The sequence below is a fragment of the Phoca vitulina genome, unplaced genomic scaffold, assembly GCF_004348235.1.
Source record: "Phoca vitulina isolate PV1807 unplaced genomic scaffold, GSC_HSeal_1.0 scaffold11, whole genome shotgun sequence".
Lineage (NCBI taxonomy): Eukaryota > Metazoa > Chordata > Mammalia > Carnivora > Phocidae > Phoca > Phoca vitulina.
Window position 1 is genome coordinate 46791492 of NW_022589714.1, and position 26845 is coordinate 46818336.

The following is a 26845-nucleotide window of genomic DNA, read 5'->3' on the forward strand; positions in this document are numbered from 1 at the left end:
AAGGCCAAGGGCCAGACACGTGGGCTGGCGTGGAGAGGCGGAGTTTACACTAAGGCGGAGGTGCAAATGGGCGGGGGCGGGGTCTCATTTGCATGGACGGCGCGCGGCCACCAATCCGGACAGGCGGAGAGACAGCCCGCGCGCCTTTTGGGGGCGGACTGACAGCCCCGGGGCCCTATGGAAGGCGGGTCCTGCGGCCGGCGGGGGCGGGACCGCGCCGGGCGCTGCCCGGGGGATTCGGGCCGGTTCGCGGGCGCTGCCAGTCTCGGGCGGCGGCGTCCAGCGCGCGGACGGCCTGCTGGGCGGGCTGGGGGCCGAGTGGCGCGCGGGTGAGGCAGAGAGAGACGGGGCCGAGGAGCAACCACGGCGACAGGTACCGGCGCCATGGCCGCAGGGATGGGGCGGGCGGCCGCGGCGCCCCGGGAACCGAATTCCCTCCTTTGCGGTCCGGGGGCCGCCGCGCTGCTTCGGCGCCCCCTCACGCACGGTTTCCCAGCCCCCCGAGCGGTGCCTCGGGGCGAGCGGTGCCGGGGAAGCCTCGAGGCGAGCGCGCTGGATGCCCCTAGCCCAACTGCGGGGCCCCTGTGCGCCCTGCCGGCCCTCGGGGCCGGTGCTCCCCACGGGAGGCGCGGACTCGGGCGGCCGCGAGAGCCGCTCCCCGCCCCCGCCGCGCTCCCCCTTGCGGAGGCGAGGCCGGTCGCGCCCGCTCGTCCTCACCCGGCTTTTGTTTCCCGCCCGAGGTGACAGGTCCCGGCTCCGGCTCCCGTCGGCGGTCCCCGACTCGCCCGAGGCCCGGCGCCTGTGACCGCGACCGCCCGGAGCAGGCTGCGGGACCCGCCGAGAGCCGGGCGGCGCGTGAGCAGCAGCTGCTGCGGGCGGGAGAGAAACTTCGCCTTCTGGGGCCCGGGCGGCGGGCGAAGTCGAGCCGGGGTGAGCCGTGCGCCGGGACGCCGCGGGCGTGATGGAGCCGCGCACACCTGGCGGGGCCGGTGGCGGGCGAGGATAACGGAGTGTCCCACTGCTGCGCTCCTCGCTTTCGGTTTGCGCTCCCCGGGCGGTGGGTGTGGATGCGTGTTCTCCGCCTTCACCTGCCGCCATGGGACAAGTGACTGGGATACAGCATCCCGGTTCTCGGCCGCTCTTGGAGGGTGCCAGTGCAGCGCCGTTCTAACAGGTGATTATTCTCGTGCCAGGTGAAAGCCCGTTAAAACTTGATTTAGGGCTCATTATTCGGTTCACTCCTAGAACGTTAGAACTCCTTCCACTGATGTCTGAAAAGGTGTGCTCGCGACAGTATAGGAGTCAAACCCAGTACTGATTTAAAAACAATTTGAGGGGTCAGCGTGTAGATTAATTGCCTTCTTTCCGTGGACGAGCCTGGAGGAACATTGTAGTCTTACTTTAAAAAAATCGGTTTCTGCAGTGGTGGCGAAAGCATGGTAAGGTACAAAGTTAGTAAATGGGGAATGCAGAACTGTAGATATCCTTCAGTGTGGTTCAGGACAGCGTGTACAGCGTTTGGCCGCCATTCAGTAAATTCTGCATGAAGTAGTTTGAGCTCGTGGTTTTGGATTTACTTTTCAGGGGTATGTTTTCCAGTGGAATAAGGCTTAGCATTGAATGGGAGCTTTCTTTGCCTCGCTGAGGGTAGACAGGAGTGTTTATTTTCATTGTCTTACCATTTTGTTAGATTGTGGACAAGGGAAAAGTTAAGGCATATTTCAGTTAAGTATTTTTAATAGTCTATGGAATTCTGCCCCCCTCCCCGAGGGTTTTTACTTTAGAGAATTAAAGTAAGTAGCTGTTTCTCTTGGTGTTTGAATCAAAATTCAAGGATACACTTGAAAAATTTTTTATTCTTTTTGGGAAATCTTTATTTGTCATACTTTCACTTACATTTTCTCTTCGTCTCTCTCCCAACTGACCTCCACTTAATCTACAGTTATGGCCCTGACCAATGTAGGGCATCTACAGAAAAAATACATTTAAAAATAATATATAACAACTATTTTTAAAATGTAGTTTATACATATTTAAATTTATTTGTAACACTTGATTTAGCTTAATTTTTTTCTAATGTGTCTTTTATATCCATTGGGGATGATTTATGTTTAACAGAAGTGTAACTTTTTAGGAACAAAGTTATAATTTTGATTTAATTATGCTACTTTAGTAGTAGTTCACTGAATTGTGATTTTACTATTTACCTAGCTAATTAGTAACACCATTTAAAGCTGAACCCTTTAACCAATAGGCTAGTTGTGACTGGGATTTTTAAAAACAAAATCAAAGATGGTCTTTAGAAAATGTTTTATATCTCTAAAAACAACAGGCTTAAATGTTATGAGGTCTTTGTCTTTCCAACATTTAACAAAACAAATATTTTTCTGAATCTTTAATTTTTTTAGTTGTGGTAATTTTAGGTGAATTTCTTTTTTTAAAACATAGTTTTAACCAGTTCAACATGAAAAACTTAAAATACTGGATTAGGCAACTAATTAAATCTTCAATTTTCTGTTTATTCTTGGATTGGAAAAGAACACATATTTTGGATTATTTAGTTTCTTAAAGGTTTCTTAGAATGACTCAGTCTAGAGAAGAAAGAACATCCTCTTTCTGTAGCTATAGAAGAAGTTATTGCTATTAAAGCTGAGTTGTCTTTTTGATGCTCAGGGTAGATTGGTTGAACAGTGACTCGTCCTGTAGAGTGGGTTTTATTCTGTATAAATAGTTGTAAGGAATCTTGTAAGTCTGGGGCTCCTCATCGTTTTGGATGATTTAAGTAATTGTTCTTTAAAGTCTATAGGAATATATTAGTTTTAACTACTATGTGTAATTTACTATGTATAGTAAGTATTATAATCTTTATCCTAAGGTAATGTTTAAATATACCACATGATAAATTAAATTTATATTTCATAGTTTTATTTACACAAAAGCATATTTTAGGGACTTTATAAAAATGTCTTTTAATTAAAAACCCATTTTCAAATTCTGTTTTTAGATATTTTACTGGGTTTTTTTGTCCACTTTAACTTGTGTAGACCATATCATAAAATTATCAACCACATTTCAGTTTCAAAATTAAGCATAAGTTGAATTCTCACATCTACACGGTAAACATTGTGTGTTTAAGTCATTTATCCTCAGGTGTGGTTCCTTTTGAGTTTGGGGGTAGGCAAATATTTTTGAATGAATAAAGCCACAAAAAACAAGGCCATTTATTAATAGCTAATTTGAGGATAAATCAGATGACACTTTTAGACATGAATATGGCTTTGATAGTAATATGCATGTTATACCCAAGGATATCTCTGTACAGGCCTTTACTATAATTTTTCATAATTCCTAAAGAAAAAAATCTGTACATATATATTTTTAAAGATTTTATTTATTTATTCATGAGAGAGAGAGAGGCAGAGGGAGAAGCAGGCTCCCCACGGAACAGGGAGCCTGACTGGGACTCAATCCCAGGACCCTGGGATCATGACCGGAGCCGAAGGCAGATGCTTAACTGACTGAGCCACCCAGGCACCCCAAGAAAAAAATCTATATTGTACATATTTTGGCACACCAAATTCTGTAATTATTTAATACTGAACAACTAAATATGGACATTTTATGATTCTGAAACTATTTGAACTTCTATTTTTTTTAATCTTTTTTAAGAATTTATTTTTTTTTAAGTAATCTGTACACTCAATGTGGTGCTCGAACCCACAACCTGGAGATCAAGAGTCACATGCTCCACCGACAGAGCCAGCCAGGCATCCTGAAACTATCTGAACTTTTTAACCTAGCTGATTAATAATTAGATTTTGGTTTATTGTACATTTCTGAATTTTCTACAGTGCATTTTTTTTTTCAAATGATCTCTGGCCGGTTTTATTAAAGAAAAATTTTGCATGATTTACTTTTTACCAGTCTTTTCTGGCATGCTCCTAATGCTATCAGAATCGCCTGGATCAGTGATAACCAGTGTGCATACTCTGTAGTATTTTCCACATGCTGTGCCCAGTTCAATATTATTGCCACTTTAGTGATGGACACCAGTTTTGGCCAATGTGACATAGTACTCTATTTCAGATTTCCTCAAGGCAGGCAGTTGTTGGCTAGGATGACCAGTTTTGCTTGGCCGTGTACCCCATCATGTACTGTCCACTTACATTGAGTTGGAGCCTAGAGATAATCGACTCCAGTGACTTTCTTCTGTGCAGCCACCATCTTCTTGCCTTAGGTGCGGGACAGCCCCCAACAAAGAGCAGTTGCCAAGATGGCCAAGGAGGGAGAAAGAATCTACAGTACATTTTTAACTTCCAATAATATGTCCCCAAAGTGTAAAGAAAATTAAATCTACACACATAGGAGATTGGTTGTTGGTATGAAAGTAACTATTGATTTAAAAACAGTAGCCACTGAAGTGTGATTTAACTTGCAAAAAAGACACATACCAAGTAAAAGACTCTTCTGTCAAAAGAGCCTATTATGGGCCTTCTGCACCCTGTAACTAATCTGTATAACAGGTTACTAAGGATATTTTAGCAATATTTGAAACACTAAAATTCAAGTACTCAAAATAACTTATATCTCACAGTTTGTTATGAAAAGAATTGGCCTGTACTCAGCTGAAACTTAAACATGTAAGACTATAATCCTTAAATGGAACAAGTTAATTTTATGCTTAATTTAGTATTTACTTCTAGTCTTTTGGAAAACATCTAGTTAATGAGAGTGAAGGACCACCAGAGGGAGTATGGGGTCTGCACATTTGCTGTATCTGTTTCCTACTCTTGGTCTGGAAGAAAAACACTTTAAAAATAAGAATAAGATTGTAATTCTCTAAAACAGGAAAAAGATAATGAAAGTTGGGGGTTGTAGCTGTTCAGAGCTGTGTCGTTTTTGTAACAGTTAATCGAGGCTGTTTTCCTTGTTCTTTTAGAAAATGGTACAATTATTAGAAAAATAAAAATGATGTAGTTTCAGAGTGAGTAATGGGTTAAGTAAATAATTACACATCTGCGAAAGTTAGGGAACATCCAAATGCTAAGAATGTTTTTTAAGATTAAAAATATAGTACATTAGAATTGTGTGTTCTTGAAGTTGCTCATTTTGGGGGAGGAGGAATAAAAGATGAACAAAGATCGAGCACCTTTAGAAGAGGGTGGTTTTCTCCTTTTCTAGTTGCAAACCCTTCCTAAAGCAAGCAATGGTAAATTTCTAGAACCATTTGTATCATTCTGCCTCCATCTTGGCAATTTATAGGTGACGTTAAATGAAGAGCCACTTCTAGTCCCCTGAAAAGGATCATCTGATTATCAAAAGCAGGGTTGGGAATTTCAAATTGATCTCTTCAAAAATCAGATTTGCATGTATGTTCCTTAATGTTACTACCTCTGGAAATTAAAGAATCTCCTCTACTTTCAGCTGAAAATTACACAGTGGAATTTCAAAGTCAAGATGTGTTTGTCATAGACTTAATGCTGCAGTAAATTACTTTTGGGGATGGAGAAAACATCCTAGAGATTGAGTCCTTTTCAGAATATAGTCTCAATGAAGATGGAATGGTCTTTACCCATGTTAAGTATTAGCCAATGGATTATTTCCCTATTTAACTTTTTTAAAAAGCAAGACAGTAAGATAAAAACTTGTAATTTTAGCACATATTTTGGGTTTTATCCCTGGCATAAAAAATTATTATGTAGTGGAGGTAACATTTAATGTTTTGAAGTTCTAGTTTGGGGAGGGAATTTGTTATGAGAAGAAGGTATTTCATTGAAGCAGAATGGGGTAACTTATATGGAGAGAAATCTGTTTCTCTTTTAAATTATTCTTAGGTTAAAACATAATACTTATTAAGAAAAATTAAACGGACAGCTTTCCCATCTTAGATTTATTTTCACTCTGAACTTTATAAGTTTTTAAAAAATATCTTTGTTGGTTCCCGGTGAACTTCTCAGAATCTATTCATTTACACACACACACACACACACGTAGATAAAATATCTATTTTTTCTGTATTTTATATAACTATATATTTTTGCTATATGTGCAATCAGTCCATCTATCTATACTATATGACTTTACAGGCTTATTTATATGTGGGAACCCTCCCCTTTTTAAATGAAATCTTAGTGCTTTAAGGGGAATAAAGTACATGTTCACAAAAAGATTGATGTAAAATGTTCATAGCAGTTTTTTTCACAATAGGAATGAACTGCTGCTTCACACAACATAAATGAATCTCAGAAATGTTATTCAGAGCAAGAGAAGCCAGGCACAAGTATGTACAAATGATGCCATTTATGAAAAATATAAGAACAGGCAAAACTTTAGGTGTGGTGATAGAAATCAGGACAGTGGTTTCTGGGTAAGGGTTGTGGTTGACTGGAAGGGGCAAAAGGGAACTTTCTGGGGGAGATAGAAGTATTCTGTAGCTTGACTTGGGTAATAGTAATTCAAGTGTACACTGGTTGGGTAACTTTTTATTTTCATATAATTTTTAACTTACAGAAAAGTTGCAAGACCTAGTACAAGGAACATCCAGATTCACCAGTTGTTGGTGTATGCGCTTGTTCAAACTTACTGAGCTGACTACTTAAGATCTGGGCATTTTACGGTATGTAATTTTCACTTTAATGAGGAAAACTACAACAATTTGTTGAAGAGGACAATGATCTTGTTATCTGCAAAAAGTGAAATACCTGAATTCAGACTTCAGTATTTTCATAATGATGGAGAAAAAGAGAATTGCTGACAGTCTCTTTTGTCTTTACGTATATGTATTTATGCTGCTTCTCTCTGAAGTTTCCTGGTGACATATTTTGTTAGAAGAAATAAGATTCTGAAAATGATTCAAGGCAGAACTGCCAGCAAGGAAACCCTGCTTGATTTTGTTATCCTATGCAAGTCACATAGGGAATGAGACTGATAGCTAGCAATAGCTTTCTGGGAATTGAAGGTGGTGATTATTCCTGTTAGAAGAGTTGCACACCTACAGTGTGCTATGTTTTGCACAGACATGTATAGTTTTTATTGTCTTGGAACTTACAGATGAAGAAGAGGTAAACAAGTCTAGTTATCATTTTTTAGGTGGTGCTATTTATCATAGGGAGGAAAGATATGTGCTTGTAAACCACATATACTATTCTTGTTTATCAGTGAGTGGTAAATCTAAGCAGTCAATTTGTTCTCTATTAGTTGCAGTACTGTCATAGTCTAGTAGAGTGATATGATTTAAATTATATCCATTTAAATCCTAGCTTAAACTATTATTGTTAAAAACATTCAACTTTCCCCCTCTACTTATTAGTTTATATAATTTTAAATATATGGGGTTTTTTTTGCGTTTTAGGGTTAGGTATAATTTATGGATATTGGTTTTTTTTTTCTTTTTTTAAAGATGTTCTTTTTTTTTTTTTTTTTAAAGATTTTATTTATAATTTGTGAGAGAGAGAATGAGAGACAGAGAGCATGAGAGGGAGGAGGGTCAGAGGGAGAAGCAGACTCCCTGCTGAGGAGGGAGCCCGATGTGGGACTTGATCCTGGGACTCCAGGATCATGACCTGAGCCGAAGGCAGCCGCTTAACCAACTGAGCCACCCAGGCGCCCTGGATATTGGTTTTATTTTTTAATCATTTTCCTTTTTTTTTTTGCATCTCCATAAAAAAGTTGTTTATTTGATTATTTACTAGAGTGTAAGATGTTTGAAATAATACTACAGCTAATCAGCACATTCAACAAATTAATCATTGATACTGGGGATAAATGTTTATTTTGCCTTTACTAACCAAAACCGTATGTTTATATGGACTATATATTTTCTTCAACAAAAATTATAAGTTCATTGAAGAGAAAAATAACAAATGTCCAACATCAACCAACACGGATAAGAGGATTTTTTCCATTTAATGAACATACTTATATTCCTCTAAAATGACACAGGATCTTTTCTCCCTTTCATACACATTAAACTTCATTGGTCTATTGAGAATGAATAAAACATTATTTGAAAAGATTTTGTACCTCTGAAACAAATAATACATTATATGTTTAAAAAAAAAAAAAGAAGATAGCAGGAAGGGAAGAATGAAGGGGAAATCGGAGGGGGAGAAGAACCATGGGAGACTATGGACTCTGAGAAACAAACAGGGTTCTAGAGGGGAGGGGGGTGAGGGGATGGGTTAGCCTGGTGATGGGTATTGAAGAGGGCACGTACTGAATGGAGCACTGGGTGTTATATGCAAACAGTGAATCATGGAACACTACATCAAAAACTAATGATGTAATGTATGGTGATTAACATAACATAATTTAAAAAAAAAAGAAAAGATTTTGCCTGTTAGAATTTTGTTATGAGCTGTCAAGTCTTAACTACAGATAGAATTTTTTTTAAAGATTTATTTATTTATTTATTTATTTGTCAGAGGGAGAGGGAAAGAGAGAAGGAGAGAGCACAAGCAGGGGGAGCAGCAGACAGAGGGAGAAGCAGGCTCCCCGCTGAGCAGGGAGCCTGGTGCAGAACTTGATCCCAGGATCCTGAGATCATGACCTGAACCGAAGGCAGATGCTTGACCGACTGAGCCACCCAGGCGTCCCCAGATCTGGGTTCGCCTGGGTGGCTCAGTCGGTCAAGCATCTGAGACTTGATTTTTGGCTCAGGTCATGATCTCAGGGTAATGAGGTCGAGTCCCACCTTGGGCTCCGCTGGGGGTGGAGCCTGCTTGGGATTCTCTCCCCTGCCCCTTTCTGGCCCCTCCCCCAACTTGTGCTCAAGCACTCTCAAAAAAAAAAAAAAGGAATTTTTAAAATATCCGCAGGTAGGCTTTTTAAAGATTTTTTTATTATGGAAGTTTTAAGCTACACAGAACTGGGGAGACTAGTATGAACTTCCATAGACCTGTTCTCCAGATTTATTAATTATCAGCATTTTGGTTAATGTACTTTTAAGTTCTCACCACTATTGTAAAATAGTAGTAGTATTGGTGCATCAGATTTTTCTCTCCATTTTTTCCAAAAGTTTTGTTACAAATAGAGAAACTTCAGAAGACTTTGGACAAATAGTAGTTATGAAGCTGTTTTAATCCTTAGCTTTTTTCTGTCAATTCATAGCCTGAGAAAAAAAATTAATTTTTTAGCTTTTCATTTAGAACAAAGCAGTCCAAATATTCCATATCTGTATGATAAGTATTATTCATCTGGAAGGTTAGGTTATCTTCAAAGTGTATTATCTGAGGAATGCTGTTGTTTTAAATGTTTTTCCATAACCACCTCTTTCTCTAAAAACTTAATCATTACTCTGCTTTCTAGACCACAAATCTGTATCTTCTGTCTAAACTTGAGGCCCAAATTTTCACCTATGTCTTGAAACTAAATATGTTTAAATACCACCTCTGTAGCAGCTGCACACCGGGACCCCCTCCCCTCCCCTCCCCTCCCCTGCAGCTGAAAAGCTCTTCCCAGTTTTCCTCTTCAGCTGTTAAAAACTTCATTAATCTTGGGGCGCCTGGGTGGCTCAGTTGGTTAAACGACTGCCTTCGGCTTAGGTCATGATCCTGGAGTCCCTGGATCCAGTCCCGCATTGGGCTCCCTGCTCGGCAGGGAGTCTGCTTCTCCCTCTCACCCTCCCCCCTCTCATGTGCGCTCTCTCATTCTCTCTCTCTCAAATAAATAAATAAAATCTTTAAAAAAAAAAAAAACTTCATTAATCTTGTTGGTCATTTTTACTCTTACTTCCTAAGCTCATTGAGTCACTAAAACAGTTTGTTTCTAACTTTATAATGATTCTCTTTATCTTTTTGTCCTTTTCATTTTCAGTACAATAATTCTAATTTGGTTAACATGTTAAAACAGGAGATTATACCTAATCTATAATGAACTTCATATATGTGAAAAGTAAGCTATGTTCCTAAGGTAAACTAAGGCATTTTCTTCCCTTCCAGAAAACTTCAGTCAGCCTTCTATAGGCCAAGACATCATTTTTAAGGCCTAGGTGTTCACTGTATTTAAACTAAGGTTCTATATAAGACTTCAAAATCACTCAGCTCAGATAACCTGGAGTACAGTGGCTGGCAGGGCCCACAGTTTATCAAGGAGGGGCAACGTGTAAGCAGCAGACTTCATTAGACCACAGAAATGGCCCAGGATGAGTTCCTTCCAGCCCAGAATATCTTGAATTCTTGAATTCTCCGCTGCTTTGCAGTGGAGGAAATTCTAAGTGTATATAACACATTTTCAGGACTTCCTGCTGTTTTTAAGGTGAAACGTACCAGTCTATGGGTTTACCTTAAAACTTAACCCTCTTGCCATATTTCCTGGCCAAGATAGTTCCTGTCTAAAAGCCACCTTTGCCGAAAGTGACATGATACTCTCTTCATTTCTTTTCTTTACAGGCTCCTGGAATTGACGTTTGTCAGAAAGATAGGAGCCTATGGTTAGTTAAGAGGATATAAAATAGAAACGGGAAAATAAGATATATCCATTATTTTTCCCACTAGCTGTCATCCAGCCTCCAGGGGTCTTGAGTCTGATTCCTTTCCAAATGTATTATAGTTTATCAACTTGGCTTGCTTTTGGTTAACTTCCAGAGATCTTTTTTCTTTCTGCCTTTCTGGGAAATGTTTGAATCTCCTCCTGGTGAGAATCAGGACCCAATTTGAGATTACTGACTTTGGGAATAAAAGAATAAAATTCTGTATTGCTTTACATAATCCAGAATATCTGGTTATTTTCTTCTGAGGGAATTAGGAATAATATGTGGATTCTGAGATGCTTATGCAGAAACTAATTTAATAGTTATTAAGAGTGGAAAATGGAGTAGTAAAATACATTTCTAGGAACCCTAGTCTGGTAGGAGTAGACATTGGGGTGAGATTCAGTAGCTATACGATCTTGGGCAAATTAAAATCAACCTTCTGAGCCTTATTTTAATTGTAAAATGAGTGGGTTGGATTAGGTAGTATTTTAAGGTTTCTTTGCAGCTTTGAAATTCTAAAATGAATGGTTTCTCAGGAAAAAACTCCTCTAATTTATATACTGTTTCAGCAAGTGATTTTTCAGTTGTTTTATATTTTTTTTCTATTTCCTTTTGACGTTAGGAAGAGGAATAAAGGAGTCAGAATTCCTAAAATGGACTAGATTTTAGTGTTATTTATCTACGTTTCTCCACTGAATTTATGCTGGACTCTTACTTTCTACCTTCTATTTGTGTCCATTTTCTTTTATTGCTTTTTCTTTCCTTTACAGTGTGACTTTCATATCCCTCGTTTCACTGCATTTTGCTACTGCTTTTTTTCTAGCTGTTCTTCACTGCTCATATTTCATTATGGGCATGAAATTTATCAAATATACCCTTGAGTCTGAGCTATCACTAAATTAAATTTAGATATCCTAATGGTTGTTAGGATTAACGGAACCTTTCTACTCTATAATACAAAAGCTTAGAGAAGTCCAAGCATAAAGGGAGTGAGGGAGCCTGAAGGGAGAATGAGTGTTGTGGAAGAGAGTTTCCCAGGATTATTCTGATATTTTGATTTAAAATATAAGTTAAAATATTTAAGCCGATGATGGTGACTCTGCCAGTGATGGGAGGGTTTGGTCCCGAAGTCCTGCTCTGCTACAAGTTTCCTGAGGGCAGCAGCTGTACCTCTGGTCCTGAATCCTTAGTGTGCGGGGTCATGCTGCCGAGTAGGCACACGTTGAACTCATTTGTCGTTAGGACTGATTCTTCAAGGTGTTCTGTGGTAGACTGCAGATTACGAGTGTGGTACAGTCTCTTAAGTAAGACCATCACTACCGCTGTGTGATATTGAACAACATATATAGCTTCTCTGAGCCTCGTTTCCTCACTTGCAATATTGAGGATGGGCAGTTGTGAGGATTAAATGAGACGGTACATATGAAGGCACTTAGCCCAGAGCCTCCTGTGTGTCTCCAGTAAACACTAAATGTGGTTAGAGTTTCATTAATAAGCACTTTTATGTTTCAGATACTAGGTTCTCTTAGGTTCTAAATAGTGTTGTTACAGAATAAATGAGACAAGAGCCTGTTCTTAGAAAAGATAGAATATGTGCACAAAAGATAAATAACAACTAATGGTAAGTGGTAAATGAGTGGTTTACTTAAGGACTCAAGAGGCAGGAATAATTGCTAAGCAGCTGAGAACTTCAGAAAGGTGACAGAACTTGATCTGAACTTTGAAGCACTAGTTAGCAAGTTAAGAGGACAGGTTCCTTGGAGCCAGACTGCCTGCGTCGGAATCCTAGCTCTGCTGCTGTGTCATCTTAAGCAAGTTACTTGACCTCCCTCCTAGGTTTGTTGAGAGAATTAAATGAGCTGATACATACCGAGCACTGAGAATGGTGCTTCAAACATGGTTAGTGCATGATAAATTATTAGTATAAGTTGAGAGAAGAGAGAATGCATTTCAGAAAGAACATTGAGTGATAATGAAGGGGAGGTATTCTAGGTTTGTTTGACATGATGAAGCCAAATTGGCTGAGGGGAATAACCTGTGGGAAAATAGTGATTATGTTGGGGCAGAATTATGAATGATAAGCCAGGTATTATGAGATCTTTTCTGTATGTACTGAGGGAATGTGGGGAGGATTTCTTGGGTTATTTGGGAGGCATTCTTGTGTGTTATAGATAATGTTTAAGTCTGTATCTCTGGCATTTTTCACTTTCTTTTCTGATTTCAATATAACTGAAACTTGTATTCAAATTAATTTTGACAGTGAAACTCATAATCTTCTATCCTGAACCATTTGTCCATTTCTTTTTATAAACATGAGTTTTTGACTTTTTTTCTCTCCATATTCTAGTTGTTTACATTATCTTTATTCCTTTTCTCCAGATTTTTCTCTCTGTCCTCAGAAACCCCAGGCTAGTTCCTAAATCACTAAAGCCGTAAAGTGGAAAGAGCCAGGGAGACAGAGGAAGGGAGGGAAATAACCTCTAGTCCAGCCATCTTGCCTTACAGATGAGGACATTGAGGTCCAGAGGAAGTAAAGTCATATGTTCAAGATCCACAGTAATTACTGAGCAGGCCTGCACCTTTTAGAGCTAAACTAGGGCTGTTTTTTACTGTCATGCCTAGTGTGATTCTCAGCCATCTGGGTGGAAATTACAGTAGTACTACTGATAAATTTTTCTTTTTTTAAAGATTTTATTTATTTATTTGACAGAGAGAGACAAAGCGAGAGAGGGAACACAAGCAGGGAGAGTGGGAGAGGGAGAAGCAGGCCCCCCGTGGAGCAGGGAGCCGGATTCCGGGCTCGATCCCAGGACACTGGTCATGACCTGAGCCGAAGGCAGACGCTTAACGACTGAGCCACCCAGGAGCCCAATTTTTCTACTATTACTATTAAAAACCAAGATAAAAAATAATTTTACCACCAGGAAAAATGGGATAGTAATTCACACTTCTTAATGAGAAGTCCGTGATTACATTCTTGGATGAGCATTCTTTTTCTTTTTCCTTTTTTTTTTGTTAGCATTACTATTCCTAAAGTAATATTTGAAACCAAGACTCCAAAATCTGCCTTAAGGAGAAAAGGGTTTCTTTCTTTCATTTTTAGAGTTGTAAATTACAGATATAATAGTGTTGTAATCATAAATAGCTTTCTCAAAAAAAAAGTGGGCTTTTTGTTTCTATCATTTTACAGATTGATGTGCTGGTAAGAGTAGCATGAAGAGTTGGGAGCTGTTGTACTTTCACCTCACAGCTTCTAACCCTATCCTTCTATTACAGTAGTCGCTTAAGTTTACATCTTCTCTAGCCTCTGACATTTTAGTATATGCCACACATCATGGTGAGAAACTTATTTAAACATTGTTCTTCAGGTGCCTGGGTGGCTCTGTCGGTTAAGCATCTGCCTTTGGCTCAGGTCATGGTCCCAGGGTCCTGGGATTGAGCCCTGCATCTCATCGGGCTCCCTGCTCAGCAGGGGAGTCTGCTTATCCCCCTCCGCCTGCTCATGCTCTCTCTCACTCACTCACTCTCTTTCAAATAAATGAATAAAATCTTAAAGAAATATATTGTTTTCTTTTACACTGTTTTCCTGTGTAGATGCAGTGTGGTGGAAGATCTATAAAGCCATAAGCTTAGTTTCTGATCACTCTAAATGCTCTATAAATACTCCCTTTTTACAGAGTAATTTTTTCTCATATATAAATAATGTCTGTTCCTAGCCATCAAATAAATCATTATCACACTATTTTTTTTCCCTTGAAGTGTATTGTTTTAACTTTGGCAAGATGGCTTTCCTGTATTTGGAAAATTTGCATGGTGTACTTTTTAGTCACTTTAAGCATAATTTTATCATGAAATCATTTTGCACCTGGTAATAATGTTCTATATTCTTTCCCATGATTACAGAAAGAAAAAGGCATGGGTTACATAAAGATGCCCCCAGCAACCTCTGCTTATCCTGCTATATTCCTTCAAAGAAAGTAGGCTTCTGGGCTAGATCCATTTTTACTGAAATACTAACTTTTCTTTATCATTTTCAAATACTGTGAAGTTGAATTGTATAATCCACAAGTGTATACAAAAATTTTTTTCCATGTCCTCAAAGCTTTGTATCAGATCACTTACTTATATTTCCCATGGTTTGGTTTCTTTTTTCCTGTCTTCATTTTTTTGAAGGGAGAAGGGATTTTTTTCGTCTCTTATGATCTGCAACTTGTTTTGTATTTGGAGGATTCTTTAGGTAGCAGCCCTGCAGTTCTTATACATTGAGACTGTTGGTTTTGTAACATTCTTACATCAGTAATATTTACATTTCCATTTTTATAAATTATTGAATTCCTGTTATTGCTATGTTAACTGTCATGTACCATTTATATGCACTGTAGTTATGTTTGGTCATATTAAGTTCATCCACTATTGTCAGAGTGGAAATACCATGGCTGGGGTGTGTTTATGTATTGCCTCTAGAGTTGTAGCCATTGACGAACAGGAAACTGAAAGCTAAAAGTTCAGGAAATGTATTGAGACTGTGGAAAAAACATATATGATACTTAACTGCTGAAATCCATGGACATTTGAAGACTAAAACATTTATATATGAGTTTAGTTAAAGATGAGTATTGTGGATTCTTATAACAATGCTGTCAGATGCTTAAATATGGTAATAGATGTAGTACGTGCATTGTAGGCCAGGAAAGTTGTGCAATGCTAGAGAAAAATGCAACAGAGTATTATATGCGTTCAACTATATGCTTTCAAGAAATAAAACAGCTGGCACACCCATCACATTCTTCAAGAATGTCATATTTTCAGAGACTTGCAGTTTTGGTTTTAGTTTAGTTTTTGGGAAGGGGAGGTCTCCATGTTACAAGGTAGCCCATTTTACTCTTAGGAAGTTCTGATGGCTTAAGTTTTATTTTCTCATTTTGAATTGAACTTTGTTTCTCTATAATTTATTAATATATTCTGTAGTTTTCTTAGTGTTGAAAATAATCAAAATTACTTAAGTTAAATGTATGGAAGTTTTTTTTTTTTTTCCAGGTATTGTGGCATTTTAGATGCCTCATAAAATACTATGCATAGGAACCTTTATTTTTGAACTTACTTTTTAAATTTTTGTCAGAGGAGATGTGATTAATGTATATGCCTGGTAACCTGTATTTTCTCTTTCTATACTTACCTATTTTAACAGGATGTGATTTATATGGATTCAACATTCTTACTGTTTGAGACAAGTAGGAAGTTTTAAATCTTAGAATTGAGAATTTTTTGAATATTATATTTTTGTTGCTGTTTTTTGTATATTTCAACAAAAGAGGTAACTAATGACTATTTCACTGCCACATTAAATGAGAATTCTATTTATTACAATGTTCTTTTCAGGAATTTTAGCTGCATTATATGTCTGTGATTGTGATCAATAATAGTCTCATTAAAATTAGCCTCTGGATTTTCAGGATTGATTTTGGTTTGTATCTGTTAGGGTCATATGTTCATCTCTGAACTATTGTGGCAGCCAAGGGGATAGAAAGCAATGGCTTGGCAAAGATTGGGGATTATTGGTTCCACTCCAGGAGGTGAGCAGTGGCTCCCCAGTGGAAAGTCCCAGAATGCTGTTTCTAGCAGAAGCGGGGAGGGGGGATGAGGGGGGTGGGGGAGGGGGGAATGGACTTGGGGCTGACAAAACAAGGAGTCTCAAGAAGGCCAGACCACAAAGGGGCTGGGATGGAAGGATAAGAAGTTGCACTTCATGTTGTAGCTTCTCTGTTGTTGCAATAGACAGTTTTTCAAGAACAAGAACTTACTATTCTTCTTCTCATATGTTACTATTATATTATAGAACTTCTTAGGTAGTACATGTTCATTGTACAAAAATTTAGTGAACATGTATAAATTAGTGGAGAAAATTAATATTTCCTATTTTTTCCCTCCTCAGATGTTCTTAATTTCCTTTAAACTTCATTTAGCATATGGGTTACTTCTTATTTATTTGAAAGTGTGCTTGCTGAACTGTTCTCTCTACAAATTGTGCTTCTGATAACTTTTAAAATTAATTATGACAAGAATAAGAGTCCATTTTTTAAAGCCTTTGTTTTTGTTTGATATAATTAACCTATTAATTTGTATCTATTTTATGGTGAACCGTGGGCGTAATGAGAACAGATACCTGGAGGTCAGAGTGGCTTTTACTGGAGAAATGGGGAAAAATAGAGACCAAAAGTCCTTTATTAGCTCTTTGAGAGCCTGGTGTAGGTTTTTCTTGTTCACCATTATGTCCGTCTTGTCAGGCACAGTGCTTCCCACATAGTAAGTGTTATAAATGATTGTTGAATGAACGGATGAGTTTTTCATTAAGCATTTTGAGGAGCTCCTATTACCTGCACTGTGAATGATCAAGATCAGTTATATACATCCAAAATTAAGAGTCTTTGCTATGCACAGCCTTTTCTTTCTTTTTAAAATTTCTTTATTATTGAAGTATAATTGATATGCAATGTTATATTAGTTTCAGGTGTACTATGTATATTTTTTAAGATTTTATGTATTTGAGAGAGAGAGCACCCGTGTGTGCGCAGGAGAGCATGTGTGGGGGAAGGGGCAGAGGGAATCTCAAGCAGAATCTCAAGCAGGCTTGGCACTGAGTCCATGACCTGAGCTGAAGTCATGAGTTGACCACCTAACTGACTGAGCTGCCCAGGTGCCCCTCAGGTGTACAGTATGTTGATTCAACAATTCATTGCATTACTCAGTGCTCTCCATGATAAGTGTAGTCACCATCTGTCACCATACAAGTTATTGCAGTATTATTGACTATATTCTCTATGCTGTACTTTTCATCTTCATGACTTATTTATTTTATAACTGGAATTTTGTACCTCTTAATCCCTTTCATCTATTTCACCCATCCCCCCCACCCACCTCCCCTCTGGCAACCACCAGTTGTTCTCTGTATTTAAGAGTCTGGTTTTGGGGGGCACCTGGGTGACACAGTCGGTTAAGCATCCAACTCTTGATCTCAACTCAGGTTATGATCTCAGGGTCCTGAGATTGAGCCCCGTGGTCAGGCTCCATGCTGGGCATGGAGTCTGCTTAAATTCTCTTCCCCCTCTGCCCCTCCCCACTACCCAAGCTCACATGCTTGTGTTCTCTCTCTCTCTCTGTTTCTCTCTCTCTCAAATTGATAAATAATTTTTTTTAAAAAGTCTAGTCTGTTGTTTATTTGTTTTTTTCTTTTTTGGGGGGGGGCAAGGGTCAGAGGGAGAGGGAAAGAAAGAATCTTAGGCAGGCTCCATGCCCAGCATGAAGCCAGATGTGGGGCTCAGTCTCACGACCCTGAGATCATGATCTGAGCCAAAATCAAGAATCGAAGGGATAACAGACTGAGCCACCCAGGCACCCCTTTTTCTTTCTTTTTTTTTTTTTTAAGATTTTATTTATTCATGAGAGACAGAGAGAGATCGAGGCAGAGGCAGAGGAGAAGCAGGGTTCCTGCTGAGCAGGGAGACCGATGCTGGACTTGATCCCAGGAGCCTGGAATCATGACCTGAGCTGAAGGCAGACGCTTAACTGACTGAGCCACCCAGGTGCCCCTTTCTTTCTCTTTTTAAGTGAAAATTTGATATAATAATTTTTTTAAAAAAGATATGTATGTTTCGAAAAGATACATGCACCTGTGTGTTCACCTGAAGCATTATTTACAATAGCCAAAATATGGAAGCACCCTAAATGTCCATCGATAGATGAATGGATAAAGAAGGCATGATACACATGAATATTACTCAGCCATAAAAAAGGATGAAATCTTGCCATTTGCAACAACGGGGATGGACCTAGAGGGTATTATGTGACGTTAGAGAAAGACACATACCTTTGATTTCACTTAGGTAGAATCTGTAAACAAAACAGAAACAGACTCATAAATACAGAGAACAAACTGGTAGTTACCAGAAGGGAGAGGGTGGGAGGATGGATGAAATAGTTGAAGGGGATTAAGAGGTACGAACTTATAAATCGGGATGTAAAGTAGAGCATAGGGAATATAGTCAATAACATTGTAGTAACTTTCTATGGTGACAGGTGGTAACTACTCATTATGGTGAGCATTTCATAATGTATGTAAATAACAAATCACCATATTGTACACTGAAACTAATATTGTACGTCCAACCATACTTCAATTACAAAAAGAATATATATGTATATATATATACACACCCCAAAAAGTGAAAATCCCTTATTTCTTCCCCTGAATCCCATTTCAGAATTAGCTATTAGTGGTTTCTTACTGTTTCTTTTTAGATATTTTCTTGCATTTACAAATACATGCATTTCCTTTACACAAATAGAATAATAATGTTCTGTTTTGTGACTTGCTTTTTTTCTTCCTTCAGATCATTCTTTTTTGTGACTTGCTTTTTTTCTTCCTTCAGATCATTCTTAAACATTTTTCCATATCAATTCATATACAGCTGCTTCTTTATTTTTAGTTGCTGCATAATATTCCATTGTGGGGATGTATAATAATAGTCCAGTAAGGGGGGAACGCCTGAGTGGCTCAGTCCATTGAGCATCCAACTCTTGATCTCAGTTCAGGTCTTGATCTTGAGGTCGTGGGTTTGGGCTCCATGCCGAGTATAGAGCCTACTTGAAAAAAAAAAAAAACAAAAAACCCAGTAAGGAAGTTTTAGTTGTGTCCTATTTTTTTTTTTAATTTTTAATTTTTTGTGTGTGTGTGTGTCCTATTTTTTTTACACTATTACAATTATGTTGTGTTTAATATCCTGCATATAATTTTTCTTCTGTGAGAGTATCTACAGGTAATTTCCTGGAAGTATTGCTGGGCTAAAGGATATTTTGCACTTAAACTTTTTATAGATATTGGCAAATTCACATTTAAAATATTTTACTACTTTGAACTGTTACTAGGAATATGGTGTTATTCTCTGATAACTGTACACACTTTCATTTTGCTGATTAAAAGAGTTCAACTTTTGGGAAAATGAATCCTTCCCATAATAATTTGAGATGTTTAGAAGATGATAGATTAATATATTCCCATTGTCTTCTGTAATTAGTTGAAGTCAAGTGGAAGATGGTGATCTGTATTGTCTAGAGACCTGTAGTGTGCATTGCACTGAATCAGAGGAGCGAGATCAAGATGTTGGTTTTCTCGGGTTTTGTCTTAGAATGTTTAAGATAAACATTTATTAGTGATGTTCCGAAGGGGTAGAAGGCCCTGAGTGCTGGTTTGAGAAGTTTGGATTTGTTGTGCTGGGGAGCTATTTAGAAGTCCTCGAATTGGGAATGTACTGTGTGATAGAGGCTTTACTGGCCTTATGTATACAATGAATGGAAGTGAGTGAATAGGCTGGAAGTAGGAGTAAGTAGGTCAGCTGGAGAACTGTGGTAATTCAGGAAGGCAATGAAGAAAACCCTGAATATGGTGATAGATACGAATTTGGAAAGTAAGGTAGTAGGAAACACAGTGAACAGTCAGCAGGTCCTGTTGATAAAATGGAGAAAAAATATGTTAAAGTTGTAAACCTATGAGAACAGCCAGATAATACAGATTAATGAAGTAAATAGAGAATGGGCCAATTTTGAAAAAGTTGATTTTCTTTAAAAAGGTGGGGATATAAAAGGGGGTACCGAAGTATTTATGGTTAGGCAATTAGAGATCAAAAACTGCAGAAGGGAAGAAAGAGGAATTATAACTAGATTTGGTTATAATAGAGGTAGTGGCTGGAATTAAGAGTGGTAAGTTCTGGTATGAAGTAGCTGATGGGAAAAGGTGTTGATTGAGAACTACATTTGGGAAGGGGTACTCTCAATAATTGGAGATGGGTTGGAAGAATCAGGGAAAGAAGAAATTAGTAATCTGAGGAGTAGGGAAAGAATCAGGATATGTATCTGCATATGATACAATATTTACTTGATGTTTTCCAGGTAGATACTGTGTTCTTCCTTTGGTAGCGATACTCAGAAAATTGTAATAATCATCTTAAAGATGGAGTTGATTTTATTCCTAAAGTTAATATTCTACTTGAAAAAGGGTCTTGGAAAAGTAGTTTTGGTGTCATATGCTATGTTCTTTTTAGTTTCATAAAATGTTCTCATCTTGTTTTAATATCTCCGGGTCCTAAACAAGAAAAAAGTACAGCTTATTGCTGGATAAAGTCCAGATACCTTGTGCAGTTTAATTGATCATTTAAAAAAATGTTTCCTGGCTTTTGAAACGTGGCTAATAACCAATGGTAAGAATCCATATCTTTTTAGGACATAGTGTGAATTCAGGGTTTTTACTGTCATAGTACTTGTCAGAATGGAGCCAATTCATGGGAAATGATATAGTATCAAAGTCAGGACCTCTGACACACGTGAAATGGTTAGAGTTGCAAGCTCAGGAGTCATTCTACTTGGTTCCTCTGTTCACTAGCAATATTGTGCCTCTTAATTTCACCATCTGGAAATGGCAATAACAGTTCCTATAGCATAGGGTTATTGAGAGAGGCTCCATCATGGAACTTACATTCTAGTAAGGAGAGACAAGCAATAGACAAGTAAATGTATTTGCCAGGTGGTAAGTGGAGGGGAAAAAATGGTAGGGCTGATTGCTGTCGTTTCTTGTTCTTTTATATTGGGTTATAGGGAAGGCCTCTCTGATAAGAAAGTATTTGAACAGAGACCTGAAGGAAGTGAGGGAGCAAACTTTGTGTCTCGGGGTGGGGATGGGGTGAGAGTTCCAAGCAGAGGGGACAGCAAGTGCAAAAGCCCTGAGAAGGCTGGTGTGGCAGAAACAGAGTAAGTGAGAAGAGAAGCAATAGGAAAATAGTTTCAGAGATAGCCACTGACCAGCATGTAGGGTGTTAAGTATAAGAAGGACTTTGGATTTTATTCTGTGTGAGCTGGGAAGCTGTTGGAGGGTTGCCAGAGTAAATTTTTTTGAGCTAGTCTGATTGTCACTTCTTTCCTTAAGAATGCTTCTCTTCTCTATTTCCTTTGGAATAAAGTTCAAATGCTTTATTCTGGCACACAAAGTCCTTCACAGTCAGCTTCTGCCTATTTATTTAGCATCATCTGCATCCTTTCCACATGTCCCCTCCACTTTAGCCAAATTGGATTACATGTGGTTCCTTGGCTGGGTCATGATGATTTACGTCTTTGTGTCTTTCTGCATGCTCTTTGCCCTGTGAGAAACCCTCCCTCTCAGCTCACGGAGACATTGGCTGTGTTTTAGAGGGTCCTTTTTGTGCTCCTAGAGCACCCTGTGCCTTGCTCTCTCCCCTTTTTCCCCCCTAGCAACTTTCTACTCAAGCCAGTCCTGGAATATGCTGTGTGCTGTGTTCTTTTACCAGCCTTGATTTTACTCTTGCCACACCCTTGCCAGTTGAAATTAATGTCCGTCCTTCAAGAACCAGCTGGAACACTGCCCTCTTTTCCCTGCTTTATAAACCGCCATCTTTTCCCTACCCTTATAGATACTTTGTAGCTTTCTCATACTTAATCACAGTTGAATTGAAATGTTTCTTTGCTTTGCCTCACACAAAATCCTTGGCCTTACTCATTTTAGGTTCCATTGTGGCTCCCAGTGTAGGGTCTTGGGCAGATATCACATTTGGTAGGTACTCAAGGTATACAGGATTCATAGGACAACTAGAAAACTGTCGGGTTTCAAGATGCTCAGGACCACAAGCAAAGTTGAGACATCGGTTAAATTAAAAAAAATTTACTGTAACATCATGTTGATGATGGCATGGCTACCCTTGGTTCTCTCCTATATTTACTCTTGGCACCAAAAATTAGTGTACCCCCTTTAAAATGTAGGTTGGCAAAATGTATTCAAACACATAAATGTTAATGGGTTTTGACCCAGTGACACCACTTCCAGAAATCATCTTAAGAAAATAATACAGTGCTTGCTTCGGCAGCACGTGTACTAGAATTGGAACAATACAGAGAAGGTTAGCATGGCCCCTGCGCAAGGATGACGTGCAAATTAGTGAAGTGTCCCATATTTCTTGTAATATCTCAATTAAAAAAGAAAAACCTAAAAAAGAGAAAATAATACAAACCAGAATGACAATTATAACTACTAATGTTGAAAGTTTACTGTGTGACAGACACCATGCAAAGCCCTTACTTAATTTAATCCTCAGAATTCCAAGAGGTGTGACTACTGTTACTTCATATGATAGATGGGGAAATTGCACAAAGTAGTTGAGTGACTTGCCCAAACAGCACTCATGTAGCTGCTATGTTGTCAAGCCAACATTCTCACTGAAGCAGAGTGTTTAAGAATCCATACGCCTGGGTGGCTCAATTGGTTAAGCGTCTGACTCGATTTCCGCTCAGGTCATGATCTCAGAGTCGTGGCATCCAGCCCTGTGTCGGGCTCCACGCTCAGTGGGGAGTCTGCTTGAGATTCTCTCGCTGTCCCTCTGCCCCTCCTGCTTGTGTGTGCGCGTGTGCTCTCTCTCTCTCTCTCTCAAATAAATAAATCTTTAAAGAATCCGTACTCTTTTTTTTTTTTTTTTTAAGATTGTATCTTTAAGTAATCTCTACACCCAACATGGGGCTTGACCCCACAACCCTGAGATCAAGAGTTGCACACTCTACCAACTGAGCCCGCAAGGCACCCCAAGAATCCATACTCTTAATTATATGATAAAAGTCTAGGCACAAAAATGTTCACAGCAGTGTTATGTAGAATAGATACATTGGAAGCAATGTATGTTAGGAATTAATGTCCATCTATTCAATAGAGTACTTTTTCTAATAGCTTTATTGACATAAAATTCACATAGCATGGTATTCACCTCTTTAAGGTGTGTAACTCAGTGGTTTCCGCTATATTTACAGAATTATGCAGTTATTGCCATTATCCCACTTAAGAGCATTTTATCACCCCCAAAAGAAATGACACACCCGTTAGCAGTCACTCCTACTTCTACCATTACCCTAGGTAACCACCAGTCTACATTCTGTCTCTATGGATTTACGGACATTTCATATAAATGGAATCATACAATATATGGTATTTTGTGTCCCAGTCTGATTTAGCATAATACTTTCAAGGTTCATTCATGTAGCATGTTATCAGTACTTCATTGCTTTTCATTGCTGAATAATAATGAGTTGTATGGATATACTACATTTTGTTTACCCATTCAATAGTTAATGGACATTTGGATTGTTTCTACTCTTTGGCTATTATGAATAATGCTGTTATGAACATTAATGCACAAGTTTTTGGGTGGACATATGTTTTCATTTTTCTTGGAATTGATCAAATGATAACTTTAACTTTTAGAGGAACTGCCACACTATTTTCCAAAGCAGCTGCACCATTTTACACTCCTACTAGCAATGTGTGAGGGTTCTACTTTTTCCACATCTTTGTCAATACTGGTTATGATCTCTCCTTTTCCTAATAGCCATCCTGGTGGGTGTGGAGTGGTATCTCATTGTGGCTTTGATCTGCATTTCTCTACTGACTAGTGATGTGTTCAGCATCTTTTCATGTGATTATTTGCTATTTGTATATCTTCTTTGGAGTAATGTCTATTTGAATACTTTGCCCATTTTTTAAAAGATTTATTTATTTAAAAGATTTATTTTAGAGAGAGAGAGAGTGAGAGGGAGGGAGGTGGAGGGGCAGAGGGAGAGAGAGAATCTCAAGCAGACTCCCCACTGAGCATGGAACTCACGAGCCTGAGATCATGACCTGAGCTGAAATCAAGAGTTGGACGCTTAACCGACTGAGCTACCCTTAAGGGCATCCCTTAAGATTTTATTTTTTAAGTAATCTCTGTGCCCAGTGTGGGGCTTGAACTCACAACTCTGAGATCAAGAGTCGCACGCTTCACTGACTGAGCCCCTGCCCATTTTTTAATTGGGTTATTTGTTTTCTTTATTACTGAGTTGTAGATTTTTTTTTTTTAAAGATTTTGTTTATTTGATAGAGACAGCGAGAGAGGGAACACAAGCAGGGGGAGAGGGAGAAGCAGGCTTCTCGCGGAGCACGGAGCCCGGTGTGGGGCTTGATCCTAGGACTCTGGGATCATGACCTGAGCCGAAGGCAGACGCTTAACGACTGAGCCACCCAGGCGCCCTGAGTTGTAGATTTTTTATTGAAGTATTGTTGACATACTATATTAGTTTCAGGTGTACAGTATAGTGATTTGACAGTTAAACTACATTATGAAATGCTCACCATGACAAGTGTAGTTATCTATCACAATATAAAGTTACAGTATTATCAACTATATTCCCTATGCTATACTTTTCATCCCTGTGACTAATTTGTAACTGGAAGTTTGCCCCTCTTAATCTCTTTCACTTATTTTGCCTCTCTCCAGCCCCCTCCCCACTTATAGCCATCAGGTTTCTTTTTTCTATATTATGAATTAGTTTCCATTTGTTTTTTGGATTCTATATATGTGAAAACGTGGTATTTGTCTTTGTCTGACTTACTTAGCATAATACCCTCTAGGTCCATACATGTTGGTGCGAATGTATGATTTCACTCTTTTTATAAGGCTGAGTAATATTCCATTGTGTATATACACTACATTTTCTTTAGTCATTCATCTATTGATAGACACTCAGGTTGCTTCCATATCTTGGCTATTGTAAGTAATGCTGTAATAAACATACGGGTGCTTGTATGTTTTTGAATTAGCGTTTTTGTTTTCTTTGAACAAATACCCAGAAATGGAATTACTAGGTCATATGGTATTTCTAACTTTCAATTTTTCGAAGAACCTCCATACTGTTTCCTGTAGTGGCTGCACCAATTTACATTCCCAACAACTAATTCAAGGAGGTTCCCTTTTCTCCACATCATCGCCAATACTTGTTATTTTTTGTCTTTTTGGTAATAGCCATTCTAACAGGTGTTAGGTGATATCTCATTGTGGTTTTGATTTGACTTTCCCTGATAAGTGAGGTTGAGCATCTTTTCATGTACCTGTTGGCCACTTATATATCATCTTTGGAAAAATATCTATTCAGGTTCTCTGTCCAGTTTGGTTTCTTGGTGTTGGGTTGTAGGAGTTCTTTATATATTTTGCATATTGACCTCTTATTGGATTTATTATCTGCAAACATCTTCTCCCATTCAGCAGGTTGGCTTTTTGTTTTGTTGGTGGTTTCCTTCACCGTGAAAAAGCTTTTTAGTTTGATGTCCCAGTTGTTTGTTTTTGCCTTTGTTTTCCTTTCCTGGGGAGACCTATACAAAAAAATATTGCTAAGGCTGCTGTCCAAGAGTTTACTGCCTATGTTTTCTTTTAGAAGTTTTATGGTTTCAGGTCTTATGTTTAGGTCTTTGATACATTCTGAGTTTATTTTTGTGTGTTGTGTAAAAAAGTGGTCCAGTTTCATTCTTTTGCATGTAGCTGCCCCGTTTTCTCAACACCATTTATTGAAGACACTATCTTTTCCCCACTGTATATTTTTGCCTTTTTTGTCATAGATTAATTTTACCATATAACCTTGGGTTTATTTCTGGGCTTTCTATTCTGTTCCATTGATCTATGTGTCTCTGTGCCAGTACCATACTGTTTTGATTATTGTAGATTTGTAGTATAGTTTGAAATCTGGGACTGTGATACCTCCAGATTTGTTCCTTGCTCAAGATTGGTTTGGCTATTTGGGGTCTCTTGTGGTTCCATACACATTTTAGGATTATTCTAGTTTTGTGGGAGATGCTATGGGTATTTTGATAGGGACTGTATTGAATCTGTGGATTGCTTTGGGTAGTATGGACATTTTATTTTATTTATTTATTTATTTTTAAAGATTTTATTTATTTATTTGACAGAGTGAGAGAGCGCAAGCAGGGGGAGCAGCAGAAGGAGAGGGAGAAGCAGGCTCCCCACTAAGCAGGGAGCCCGACGTGGGGCACGATCCCAGCACCCCAGGATCATGACCTGAGCTGAAGGCAGCCACTTAACCAACTGAGTCACCCAGGCACCCAATTTTATTTATTTTTTTCAGATTTTATTTATTTATTTGAGAGAGAGAGAGATACTGAGAGCAAGGGCGGAAGGGAGAAGGACAAGCAGATTCTGCACTGAGCACAGAGCCTGATGCAGGGCTTGATCTCAAGACCCTGAGATCATGACCTGAGCCAGAATCAAGAGTGGACACTTAATCAACTTAACCACCCAACTGCCCCTGGATGTTTTAACAATATCAATTCTTCCAATCTGTGAGCATGGTATATCTTTTATTTATTTGTGCCATCTTTAATTTCCTTCATCATTGTTCTATAGTTTTCAGAGTACACATCTCCCACCTCCTTGGTTAAATTTATTCCTAGGTATATTGTTATTTTTGATGTATTTGTTTTCTTAATTTCTTTTTCTGATAGTTATT

At 38.7% G+C, this 26845-nt stretch overlaps 1 protein-coding gene and 1 non-coding gene across 7 annotated transcripts in view; both read left to right on the forward strand.

Moving 5' to 3' along the window:
- The first annotated feature begins 244 nt into the window (after window positions 1-244).
- The window catches only part of FKBP5 (FKBP prolyl isomerase 5), a 117950-nt gene continuing 91349 nt past the window's right edge, over window positions 245-26845 (forward strand). For 2 of the 6 annotated variants that reach the window (XM_032409954.1, XM_032409953.1), the window contains exons 1-2: window positions 245-373; window positions 6511-6616. The gene's annotated coding sequence lies outside the window, so the exon portion shown is untranslated. Of the gene's footprint in view, window positions 374-948; window positions 1175-6207; window positions 6281-6510; window positions 6617-26845 lie in introns of those variants that run through there. The other 4 variants (XM_032409958.1, XM_032409959.1, XM_032409956.1 and 1 more) reach the window with 3 other exon arrangements.
- On the forward strand, window positions 22380-22486 carry LOC116635952. The gene has a single exon (XR_004300249.1). It is a non-coding gene; the product is annotated as a U6 spliceosomal RNA (small nuclear RNA).